This window comes from Giraffa tippelskirchi, chromosome 10, assembly GCF_054371585.1.
Source record: "Giraffa tippelskirchi isolate mGirTip1 chromosome 10, T2T-mGirTip1v1.2.pri, whole genome shotgun sequence".
Classification (NCBI taxonomy): domain Eukaryota; kingdom Metazoa; phylum Chordata; class Mammalia; order Artiodactyla; family Giraffidae; genus Giraffa; species Giraffa tippelskirchi.
In genome coordinates, this window is record NC_137284.1 from 64,403,741 (window position 1) to 64,412,189 (window position 8,449).

The following is an 8,449-nucleotide window of genomic DNA, read 5'->3' on the forward strand; positions in this document are numbered from 1 at the left end:
GAAGATAATGAACCCTTAAATAATCCAGAGTTACCTGGCATGTCTGTGACCTACCGTCTGCAGGGCAAGAGGACTCACTCTTCTTCCCAAACTGTTGGTATGGTTACAGGGACCTGAATTTTCCCTGCCAGAGTAGAACAAGCTGAATTAGTTCTATGAATCTTTCCTGGAAACTGCTTGGTACTTAACCTCTCCTCACCCTCTGCTAGCAATTCAGAAGTGGTTATTTGTCTTGTTTCTATTTGTGCTGTTTTATTCTTCTCTTTTCACAAACTGCACCCTTAGTATCAATATATTGCTTTGCTTCTGTAGTAATGAGAATACAAATGTCCTTAGTGGCAAGTCGTGTAAAGTTTAACCCTTTGTGCCTTTTCATGTGGACAAAAACCTTCTGGAGTTTTCTTTCTTCCCTTTAGCATGTGTGGAGCAACGAGGTTGTATAGGTACAGGAACATTTTCTTGCCCCTGTGGGTAATCCAAGATTATAAATAACTATAATAAGGGGTAAAGGACACCGGTCTTCTGTTCATACCACTTTTAGCTGTGGGTCAAATAGCAGTGGCGCTGCTACCATTTTGATGCTGAAGTAGTGGCTCAACAATGAAATGATACAGGCTAGTTTTTAATGGATTTTTGTAATTGTGGTTTGACATGTGTCACCTCAGGAGCTACTTCCCTAAATGAGACCTTTTCTGCTGAACAACTGTCTGCTCTGACATTGGAAGAAAAATAGGGAAATAGTTTATTTTATTTTTTTAAATAAGACCACTAACTTGAACCAATGTTTTCTGCAAGTCCTTGATGCTAGGGGTTTCACAGAGGTACGTGTAAAGCATTAGGGAATACAGGAGTGAGGCTAAGTGGCCAGTTGCCCTTGAACTAAAAGAGGTCCAGCCTTGAGTGTTTTATAATCTATGTGGAAAATAGAGCACTAGCTTTCACTTGCTAATTTATTGACCTCTTCTCTTCCAGTTACCACTTTTCTTTCACCTTGACAAACGGCAGTCAGATTTTGTCCCATAAATGCTCCATCATGTAATTGCTAACTCAAGAATATAAGTTTCTAACCCAAATCTCCTCTTTCTAACTTACTTGTTAGTCACTCTCATGATGGTTGTTCTTGTATCTCTACAGATCCTTCCATCCCCTGACTCACTTCCCAGTTCATCAGCTTCCTCCTTTCTTCACCACCCTCATACTCAGTTTAAATGACAAGGCTTCTCGCATCAAACAACTCTCACTAATATCATAATTTTCTTGTCTTTTTCCCTTTGTCACAGAATCCCATTTCTGGATGAATCCAAATATCTGTTTTATTTTTACTTATGTGCAAGTAGCCCAAAGGAGAAAATATTATAATAAAACAGATTGCTGCTTCTATATATTCATGACTTTCAATTTCAGATCGACGCTTCAGTTCAGTTCAGTTCAGTTCAGTCGCTAAGTTGTGTCCAACTCTTTGCGACCCCATGAACCGCAGCATGCCAGGCCTCCTTGTCCATCACCAGCTCCCGGAGTTTATTCAAACTCATGTCCATTGAGTCGGTGATGCCATCTAACCATCTCATCCTCTGTTGTCTCCTTCTCCTCCTGCCTTTAATCTTTCCCAGCATCAGGGTCTTTTCAAATGAGTCAGCTCTTTGCATCAGGTGGCCAAAGTATTGGAGTTTCAGCTTCAACGTCAGTCCTTCCAAGGAACACCCAGGACTGATCTCCTTTAGGATGGACTGGTTGGATCTCCTTGCTGTCGAAGGGGCTCTCAAGAGTCTTCTCCAACACCACAGTTCAAAACCATCAATTCTTCTGCCCTCAGCTTTCTTTATAGTCCAACTCTTACATCCATACATGACTACTGGAAAAACCATAGCCTTGACTAGATGGACCTTTGTTGACAAAATAATGTCTCTGCTTTTTGATATGCTCTTAGCATTTAGCAATCCTGGTCCACTTCTCTGGTCAATCCTCCCACCTTTCCTATTGATAGTTCAGCATTTCTCTACTCTTCTGAGGGGTTCTCTGGTGGCTCAGATGGTAAACAATCTGCCTGCAATGCAGGAGACCTGGGTTTGATCCCTGGGTCAGGAAGATCCAAGGAGAAGAAAATGACTACCCACTTCAGTGTTCTTGCCTAGAGAATCCCATGGGCAGAGGAGCCTGGCAGGCTACAGTCTGTGGGGTCACAAAGAGTTGGACATGACTGAGTGATTAACATATACACAAAACAAACACAAGAATAAGTAAACAACCTTTTGTACCACATCTTAAAGGAATTGTCCATACTCACTGCCCAATGCTCAATGAGTTTTTTGCATAAATAAGTAATTCGAACATATTTGATAATTTAGCAATATAATCTTTTTCAAAGTAAAGTAAAGTATCTTAAATTTTAAATTTGAAAATCACTGAATAAATGTTTGCAGAGGTCATACTAATACTAAGTGTTGGAAATATAAAATGTGCACCAAAGTCCTCTGTATTCTGATGGCCTGAGAGTCTATAAGGGAGACTGGCAAACAAAGAAGCATGAGCAGCACAGTTTGATATATGCTGCATGGAGGTATGTGCCTAAGACTATAGAAGCATGTCTAAAAGAAATTGAAATTTTAAAATGAAGGCACAGTACAGTTTTCATGAAGACAGGATAAAATAAGACATACGTTTTTAAATTAAAATTTTAAAAAGCTAAAAAAACCTCTTACTAGAGTATACATTCTGTATACATTCTGTCCACAAATTTTGTATAAATTCCATTTTGTGAGATCTCTTAATTGAGGTCAGCAGTTGCACAGGAATTTTAATCACATGCAAAACTCTGAAATCCTGTTTGAGACCAAGAAATCGTTCCAATATTTCTGTTCAGTTGCTCAGTAGTGTCAGACTCTTTGGGACCCCATGGACTGCAGCATGCCAGGCTTCCCTGTCCATCACCTTCTGGAGCTTGCTCAAACTCATGTCCATCGAGTTGGTGATGCCATCCAACCATCTCATCCTTTATCATCCTCTCCTCTTTCTGCTTTCAATCTTTCTCAGCATCAAGGTCTTTTCCTGTGAGTCAGTTATTTGCATCAGGTGGCCAAAGTATTGGAGTTTCAGCTTCAGCATCAGTCCCTCCAATGAATATTCAGGACTGATTTCCTTTAGGATGGACTGGTTGGATCTCCTTGCAGTCCAAGGGACTCTCAAGAGTCTTCTCCAACAACACAGTTCAAAAGCATCAATTCTTTGGTGCTCAGCTTTCTTTGTAGTTCAGCTCTCACATCCATACATGACTACTAGAAAAACCATAGCTTTGACTAAACATACCTTTGTTGGCAAAGTAATGTCTCTGCTTTTTAATATGCTGTCTAGGTTGATCATAGCTTTTCTTCTAAGGAGCAAGCGTCTTTTAATTTCATGGCTGCAGTCTCCATTTGCAGTGATTTTGGAGCCCCCCAAAATAAAGTCTCTCACTGTTTCCATTGTTTCCCACTCTATTTGCCATGAAGTGAATGGACTGGATGCCATGATCTTAGTTTTTTGAATGTTGAGTTTTAAGCCAGGTTTTCACTCTCCTCTTTCACTTTCATCAAGAGGCTCTAGTTCTTCTTCACTTTCTGCCATAAGGGTGGTGTCATCTGCGTATCTGAGGTTGTTGATATCTCTCCCGGCAATCTTAATTTCAACTTGTGCTTCATACAGCCAAGCATTTCACATGATGTACTCTGCATATAAGTTAAACAAGCAGGTTGACAATATACAGCCTGACGTACTCCTTTCCCAATTTGGAACCAGTCTGTTGTTCCATGTCTGGTTCTAACTGCTTATTCTTGATCTATATTTGTATCTAATAATATATTTTCAAAGCATAGGAAGCAATAATATAGGTTGAACTAATCAATTGCATAATCATAGTCTGAGATTTGAATGTGTTTCTTTCAATAAATAATAGAATAAGTACATAAGAGATAAGTATGTGGAAAATTTAAAGACATTGATAAACAAGTATGTAATGGACAAGTTTTTATAATATATATAAGCTTTCGTTGCTGTCTTTTAGTCATTAAGTCATGCCTGACCTTTTGACCCCATGGACTATAGTCTATCATCTTCTTCTATCCTTGGGATTTTCCAGGCAAGAATACTGGAATGGGTTGCCATTTCCTCCTCCAGGATTGAACCTATGTCTCCTGCATTGGCAGGTAGATTCTTTGTCACTCTGTCACCAGGGAAGCCCATATAGAAGCTTACTTGTATATTTTATATAAACATATGATTATGTATTATAGGAAAGTGCAAGTTGCTCGACTCTCGTTGAGCATGTCCGACTCTTTGCGACCCCATGGACTATACAGTCCGTGGAATTCTCCAGGCCAGAATACTGGAGTGGGCAACTTTTCCCTTCTCCAGGGGATCTTCCCAACCCAGGGGTTGAACCCAAGTCTCCCACATTGAAGGCGGATTCTTTACCATCTGAGCCACAAGGGAAGCTGAAGAATACTGGAGTGGGTAGCCTATCCCTTCTCCAGCAGATCTTCCTGACCCAAGAATTGAACCAGGATCTCCTGCATTGGAGGCAGATTCTTTACCAACTGAGCCATATAGATATACACATGTGTGGTGTGGTGGTTTAGTCACTAAGTAATGTCCATCTCTTTGTGACCTCATGCACCTTAGCCTTCTGGCTCCCCTGTCAAAAATACACACATAAACACACAAAAAAATGTGCATAAGTTACATACCCAATAGCAAAACATATCATCTTTTCAGGGACACTTGGAAAATTTATCAGATTTTGCCAAATTCCAAATTTCAGAATTTGTAAAATCCCCAAATTTCCAGTCTCAAAATTGACCACATGATGCTGCATATGGCAGGCTTTAACAAATCTTTTGAAATTCAAATATTACATACTGATTTCTGGTATTGAAATCAAACAAGAAGTTAAACAAAAACATATATTGAAATTTTAAATTAAGCAATACTCTTCTTAAAAATCTATTGGTTAAAGAAATAAATCATAAAAAGTTTTATAAAATACTTTGCTGCTGCTAAGTCGCTTCAGTCATGTCTGACTCTGTGCGACCCCATAGATGGCAGACCACCAGGCTCTGCTGTCCCTGGGATTCTCCAGGCAAGGACACCGGAGTGGGTTGCCATTGCCTTCTCCGTAAAATACTTTAGTTGAAGGATAATGAAAATATACCATTTCAAAACTTGTGAGATGCAGCAAATCAGGGCTAGGAGAAAAATTATAGCCTTAAATGTATTAAAAGCAAGATTAAAAGTAAATATTGATCCATTAATTCCATACATTAGAAAAAGAACAGTGAATCAAATTTAAAGGAATTAGAAGGAAGAATTGATGCTTTTGAACTGGGGTGTTGGAAAAGACTCTTGAGAGTGCCTTGGACTGCAAGGAGATCCAACCAGTCAATCCTAAAGGAAATCAGTCCTGAATATTCATTGGAAGGACTGATGCTGAAGCTGAAACTCCAATACTTTGGCCACCTAATGTGAACAACTGACTCATTGGAAAGGACCCTGATGCTGGGAAAGATTGAAGGCGGGATCAGAAGGGGATGACAGAGGATGAGATGGTTGGATGGCATCACCGACTTGATGGACATGAGTTTGAGCAAGGCCTGGGAGTTGATGATGGCCAGGGAAGCCTGGTGTGCTGCAGTCCATGGGATCGCAAAGCATCGGACATGACTGAGTGACTGAACTGAACGGAGAAGGAAGAATAATAAAGACAATGGCAAAAGCTCAATAAAACAATAATAATAAAGACAATGGCAAAAGATCAATAAAATAATAATAAGACCTAACAATACAGAGGATCAACAAAACCAATAATCAATTCTTTATAAATGTAATACAATTAGAGTTCTAGCAAGCTAGGGGAGGCAGGTGAATAAAGAGAGGGAGAGAGGAGAGGTATAAAATTTCAACATCAATATTAGTAATGAAAAATATCAATTAGAAATTCCACAAACTTTCTAATGATTATTAGGGAATATTATGAACAACTTTGTATTATTAAAATTGAAAATTTATTAATGAGATAACTCTTAGAAAAATAATCAAAACAAAATAATAAATAGCAAACCTATTAAAGAAACTGTACATAATTTTAATACTTGCCACAGAGAAAACTTTTAGGCTCAAGTGACTTTCCTGGTGAAGTATTTACTGGCAGAACCAGTAAATTTCAGGAATAAATATCAGTTCTATACAATATTTTCCAAAAAAAGAAAAAAGGGGAAACACCAACATTTCCGTATAACCTTGATAACAAAAGCCAAAAAGGGCTTTCAAAAAAGGGAAAATTATACATACTAAACTTTACATGAACATATATGTAAAATTTTTAAACACAATATTAGAAAACTGAGCATGGTGGCATATGAAAAGGATATTATATCCAGGAATCTAAGCTTTTGAAAATTAATTTGATAGATTCAGGACATCAAGAGAGTAATAGATCCAGAACAGTCATTTGATAATTTCTTAACCTAATCATAATAAATTCTGGAAAATAAGGAGTAGAAAAGAATTAATCTGATAAAGAGTATACAGAAAATAAAGGCTAAAGCAAAAATCATATTTAAGTGTGGAATCTTGACATTAAATCAAACAATAAATGGAGGAATATTGTGTTTTCTTGGATTGAAAATCTCCATATTATACAAATGCCAATTCTCCTGATTCATAGATTTAGTGCAATCCTAACCAAAACTTCAACATTTTTTATTTTGGTAAAATTGATGAGATTAGTCTAGAATTTATATGGTAATACATGTGAAAATAGCCAAGGCAAACTGGACAGAGATCAAAGCTGTAAGACCTAATATAAGTTATCAAGACTTAGAGGTTATATTAATCAGAAAGTATTTATTCATTCAAGGAGAGAAAAAGAGACCAATTTACCAGAATAGCTACCTAGAATAAAGAACCACACAAACACTAGATTTATGACAAGGGCAGAATTTCAGGGCATCAGGCAAAAGACAGTCTTTTTCCATATTGATGCTGAGTCAAGTGAAAATGTGTATGAAAAGTCTTCTAAAAATAATTAAAAGAGAATATATTCATGGCCTTTGGATATACTCATATTTCTTAAATAGGACAAAAATATCCCAGTGAATATTAAGAAAAGGAAAGCCATATTACACTTAAAGATAAAATGTTTCACCAAAAGTCAACATTATGTAATAAAAAAAATCCAGAGATTCAGAAATATTGTACAGTTTTACAACTTAAAATTTGAGCTCTTGTCTAGAATATATAATAATCTGTTACAAGCCAAGAAGAAATAGAAAAAATTGGGCAACATACTTGGATGAGATACAAAAAAGAGGTTAGCCAAATCATCAAAACAACATGAAAAGAATCTAAACTTATGCTATGCTAGGCTATGCTAAGTCGCTTCAGTCGTGTCCGACTCTGTGCGCCCCCATAGACGGCAGCTCACCAGGCTCCGCCGTCCCTAGGATTCTCCAGGCAAGAATACTGGAGTGGGTTGCCATTTCTTTCTCCAGTGCATGAAAGGGAAAAGTGAAAGTGAAGTCGCTCAGTCGTGTCCGACTCTTAGCGACCCCATGGACTGTAGCCTACCAGGCTCCTCCGTCCATGGGATTTTCCAGGCAAGAGTATCTAAACTTAAGTAGTCTTCAAATGAATGTAAATTAAATCCTGAGCCCCAGTTGCATATCTGCCATAATGGCTTAAACTGAGGGATATTACTCAGGATTGGAAAGGCTGATGGGTAATAAAAACTCCCATGCATTGCTAGTGGGAGTACATATTAGTAGGACCACTTTGGAGAACTGTTTGATATTATCTGATAAAGCTGAACCTAGCTAAACCCTATGACTTAATACTAACATATCCAGGTGAGTAACCATCAGAAGGCATACATGTGTTCATTAAAATTAAAAAAGAGTGTTAACAGCATTAATAGTGATAGAAACTGCAATCTACCCCAACATTCACTAAAGGTAAGATGCATAAATACACTGAGGCATATTAATATAAGGGAATACTGTATAACAATGGATGTCAATGAACAATTTCTCCACCAATAGAAAGGTCATATCTCACAAAAGGAACATGTAGTGAAAGAAGACTGAGATAAAAGTGTTCAGACTGTATTTTTCCATTTAAATAAAATTCAGACTTTGGTAGGATAAATCTCTTGTATTACATGCTCAGTCACTTCAGACATGTCTGTCTCTTGCGACCCCAAGGACGGTAGCCTCCCAAGCTCTTCTGTTCATGGCATTTTCCAGGCAAGTATACTGGAGTGGGTTGCCATTTCCTCCTCCAAGGGATCTTCCTGACCCAAGGATCAAATCAGAGTCTCCTTTGCCTCCTGCATTGCAGGCAGATTCTTTTCCACTGAGCCACCAGGAATCAGGAAATAAATTACTGTACTGGGGAGAGGTCATGTCTTAGAGGGGTACAAAGG